This window comes from Lagenorhynchus albirostris, chromosome 17 (genome assembly GCF_949774975.1).
Source record: "Lagenorhynchus albirostris chromosome 17, mLagAlb1.1, whole genome shotgun sequence".
Lineage (NCBI taxonomy): Eukaryota > Metazoa > Chordata > Mammalia > Artiodactyla > Delphinidae > Lagenorhynchus > Lagenorhynchus albirostris.
Window position 1 is genome coordinate 36,386,081 of NC_083111.1, and position 5,087 is coordinate 36,391,167.

Consider the following 5,087-nt stretch of genomic DNA (forward strand, 5'->3'; position numbering starts at 1 on the left):
TCTCTGTTATTTTCTTCCTTCTAACTTTGGGCTTTGTTTGTTCTTCTTTTTCTACTTCCTTAAACTGTAAAGCTAAGTTGTTTGAGATTTTCCTTGTTTCTTGAGGTAGGTGTTTATCTCTATGAACATCCCTCTTCAATCTGCTTTTACTGCATCCCATAAATTTTTGTATGTTACACTTCCACTTTCATTTGTCTCAAAGTATTTTTTGATATCTCTTTTGACTTCTTCTTTGACCTATTTGTTATTCCATAGCATGTTTATTCTCCAGTTTTCTTTGTGTAATTAATTTCTCATTTCTACCATTGGTTAGAAACAATGCTTGATACGATTTCAATCCCCTTAAATTTATTAAGACTTGTTTTGTGGCCTAACACACAATGTATCTTAGGGAATGTTCTGTGTACACTTGAGAAGAAGGTGTATCCATTGCTTTTGGATGGTACCTTTTGTAAATATCTGTTAAGCCCAACTGGTCTAACATGTCATTTAAGGCAGATGGTTCCTTATTGATTTTTTTTTTGTCTCAGTGATCTATCAATTGGCGTAGTGGGGTATTAAAGTCTCCTACTATTATTGTATTGCTGTCTATTTCTCCCTTTGGATGTGTTAATATTTATATATTGAGATGCTCCTATGTTGGGTGCATAAATATTTTAAATGTTATATCCTCTGGTTGGATTAGCCCCTTTATCATGCCCCTTTTTGTCTATTATTATTTTTGTCTCTTAGTCTTTTTTCTAAAGTCTATTTTGTCTGATATAAGTATAAATACTCCAGCTTTCTTTTGGTTTCCATTTGCAATGAATATCTTTTTCCATCCCTTCACTTTCAGTTTGTGTATATCTTTACAGCTAAAGGGTGTCTCTTGTAGGCAGCATGTAGATAGGTCTTGTTTTTTTTAATCTATTCAGCCACCCTATGTCTTCTGATTGGAGAATTTAGTCCATTTATATTTAAAGTAATTATTGATAGGTATGTGCTTATTGCTACTTTGTTAATTGTTTTCTTGCTGTTTTTGTAGTTCCTCTCTGTTCCTTTCTTCCTCTCTTGCTCTCTTCCTTTGTGATTTAATGAGTTTCTGTAGTGGTATGCTTATATTCCTGTGTCTTTACCTTTTGTGTACTTCCTGTAGGCTTTTAATTTGTGGTTACCATGAGGCTTACATATAACAACTTATATCTATATCAGTCTATTATAGATATCTATAAAATTCTAAGAAAAATAAAATGAAAATAAATTGGGAAAAATACTTCCTATACAAATATCAAAGGGTTAATCAATTAATCAAAAAATTACCCCATTTTTATGAAATATGAAAATTTCTAAGGTATTGATAAAAGATTTAAGAAAATAAACATTGAATTACTGAAAGTAAAGAAAGAAACTAATTTCTAAACCTTAATGACTGTACTTGTTACACTGAGCTCTACAATATCCCTCAGTGAATTTATGAAATTATTCAGAAAGTTTCTATTAAATTCACAAAAAATTAAATGTTCTTATTTTCAATAATGCAGAAAAGGAAAGAGCCTCAGGTATAGTATAATTATGAGTATTAAATTATATTCCCTAGCATTTATATCACGTATGAAAAGTGAAAAATTATTTACAGTCAACATTTTGGGGGGGGGCCCACATCACGCAGCTTGCGGGATCTTAGTTCCCTGACCAGGGATTGAACCCAGGCCCTCAGCAGTAAAAGTGTGGAGTCCTAACCACTGGACCACCAGGGAATTCCCTAGAGTCAACATTTTTGAATATTTATTAAATACAGTGAAGTAAGCAAGTCATATTCCATCTACACAAGGTCATATTAATTTTAGTATTCAGTAAGTCAACAAATGTTTGTAATTATCTACTTGATATCAAGAACTATTCTAGGTGTTGGCAATACAGTGATGAACAAAACAGGGAATAAGACAAGTGCTTCTGAGAGAATGAGGCTGTTGAAATAAAATAATTAAATATACATTAGTACCTATGACTAAGACTCCATGAAACATCTGGTTTCTGTATTTCTGCTTCAGCTGAGCCCTAATCAGGGTCCCTGGTCTATTCTAGGAAAGGGAAGAAAAGCAGTTGTGTACAGGCTAGTGATAAGGAAGAGAGACTTTCTCCAGCTGGCCCCTTCTTTTACTCTGTGCAATGGCAAATACCATTCAAGTAACTCAATATGCTACCACTACTGATTTTACTATTAAAATTTTGGAGGGTTAGAGCCAAGAACTCTAGCTATGCTTGTTCATAAACACGAGAAGGACAGAAAACACGAACTGAGGGAAATGTCAGGGCCAAATTCCATTTAGTGAAGTCTTTCACAGGTGAATGGCAGAGCTGAGATAGAACTCTTTCTATTAAATTTACAGATCAAGTAAGATTCTTCAAGTCTTTCAACATCAGCATTCTAAATATCTCTCTTAATACAATTTTGTAAGGGTGTACAAAGTACATACCCTATGGACACTGGACCAGATATCTTCCTTGGAGTCACTATGAATATCTGTGACATCTTCCTAGAAATCCCCCTGCCAAAATGTCATCGGGATCATCCATTTTATCCTGCTTCTAGGAAGAACTGTTTTTTTGTTTGTTTGTTTTCTTTTGTTTTGTTTTGTGGTACGCAGGCCTGTCACTGTTGTGGCCTCTCCCGTTGTGGAGCACAGGCTCCAGACGCGCAGGCTCAACGGCCATGGCTCACGGGCCTAGCCGCTCTGCGGCATGTGGGATCTTCCCGGACCGGGGTACGAACCCGCGTGCCCTGCATCGGCAGGTGGACTCTCAACCACTGCGCCACCAGGGAAGCCCGGAAGAACTGTTTTAATGGTTACTTAGTTTTGTTTTTCTTTCCCATTCACCAGTTACTGGGGTACCCAGAAAGCCCACGACCTATCTTTAAAAATAAAAATGCCAGCTATTTTTATTGAATTTGTGTAATAGCAAATGTAAAATATATAAAATCAATCCACATATGTTTTGTATCTTTCAGAGACAGAGTTAAAATTTTGTGAAAGAATACTTAAGTAGTCTCAAGCAATTGTATTTCTTAAGAAAGCTCTCATTTACAATCCCCTTTGATGATTATACTGATGGTGAATTGAAAGTGAGAGTAGTTTTCTCTCTCTTATATATGTAATAAGGCAAATAGTTACCTGTTTGTTAACACTAGGAAGCTTCTAAATGAGCCCCAGGAGAAACAATAATTCCCAAGTTCTTATAAGGAATGAGCCTATTACTGCATGTGCAAATTTAAAACCAGATTTAGAGCTCATCTGTTTTCAGCTACTATTGCAATGGAGGATAATGCTGGAAGGAAGGACTGGTCAGTCTACATAGCCTGAGGAGCTATGTGGAGAGAGAGAGCTATGTGGAGAGAGAGAGGAGCTGACAAACCTAGCACTCTGGCATGCCTTCCTCTTGGATAAATATGCAGATCCTATCTACTTTGCATTTTAGAAGTATGGGACAGATGAGCAATTATTTAAATAGATTCCATCAGAATTGGTCTACTTAACTGCTTTCCTCCTTTAACTGATATGTAAATGTTGGAGATCATCCAGGTTTAATTTATGGACTTTCTTTCTTCAATGTCTACTCTTTCTCTGCAGGTGATTTCATTCATCTCAATGGCTTTTATATGCTAATAACTCCTAAATTTACATCTCTGCCCCAAACTTCTACTCTAAGTTCTAGACCCATATAACCAATTGCCTACTAATACTAGGATTCTTAATTATAACATGTCTAAAACAGAACTCATGAATTTCTTCTCAAAACTGTTAACCCCTCCATCTTCTTTGCTACACTGAATGGCTAGCCTCCACTCAGTTGCTAAAGCCAGAAACAAAAATCTATTTTTAATAACCTCTTTTGGAATTCCCTGGTGGTCCAGTGGTTAGGACTCGATGCTTTCACTACCGTGGGACTGGGTTCAGTCCCTGGTTGGGGAACTAAGATCTCACAAGCTGCCTGGTGTGGTCAAAAAAAAACCCCAAAAAAACAACAAAAAAAAACACCACCACCAACAAAAAGCCTTTTTTTAACCCCCCCCATATCCAATTTATTAATGAGTCACTAATTCTATCACTTAAATCTACCTTGAATCTATTGTTGCTTTTGCCAAATCTGCTGGCCCACTCTTTCTCATCTGGGCACCTGTGAAAGTCTGGAGACTTTACTTCTTGGCCTCTTCTAATCCATACTCCACATACCACCAGATTTACTTTTTGAAAAATGAGAATTCCAAATTTACAGGAAATTTTCAGGTATAGGGCAAAGACAAAGGTCTTCCTGAACTCAGTTTCAGATATGATGATGCATTCATAGTCCCTAAATTCTTCAGTGAGTATCTCCTCTCCTGCCATCAAGACGTTTTTACCATCTAATACAAAGAACCAGTTCAAGTTTTCCGATTATCTTATTATTACTTTTTGCGGTACGCGGGCCTCTCACTGCTGTGGCCTCTCCTGTTGTGGAGCACAGGCTCCGGATGCGCAGCCTCAGCGGCCATGGCCCACGGGCCCAGCCGCTCTGCGGCATGTGGGATCCTCCCAGACTGGGGCACGAACCCGTGCCCCCTGCATTGGCATGTGGACTCTCAACCACTGCACCACCAGGGAAGTTCCGATTATCTTGATAATGACTTTGTGACTAAGAGATTCAATCCAGGATCACATGTTACATTTTAGTTATATTGTCTCTAGACATTTTTAACCTGGAACAGATTTTCAGTCTTTTATTTTCATACTTTTGAGGATTACAGGTCAATTATTTTGTACAAGATGCCTCAGTGTGGGTTTGTCTAATAAAGAGATTCAGATTATGCATTTTTGGCATAAATATCACAGAAGTGGTGCTTTTTTCCCCCCTCATTGCCTCATATCGGATTGTCTTCCAAGAAAAAGATGCCAAGTTGAATTAAACACAAAAGAGACTTATTGGGAGAAATGCCTGTGAAGAATAAAGGGGAAGAAGTAGGAATTGGCAGAGAGAGCGTCTTTAGACCAATATTTGGGACAAACACCTGAGAAAGGTGAGAAGGAGGTAAGAACTCACACTCTAGTGCAGTTCTGAGAAAACCTCAAGAC

General features: G+C 37.4%; 1 non-coding gene across 1 annotated transcript; it reads right to left on the reverse strand.

Annotated features, from left to right (window-relative positions):
- Positions 1–1,663: 1,663 nt before the first annotated feature.
- Positions 1,664–1,736, reverse strand: TRNAK-UUU (transfer RNA lysine (anticodon UUU)). The gene has a single exon. It is a non-coding gene; the product is annotated as a tRNA-Lys (tRNA).
- Between the last annotated feature and the right edge of the window lie 3,351 nt (positions 1,737–5,087).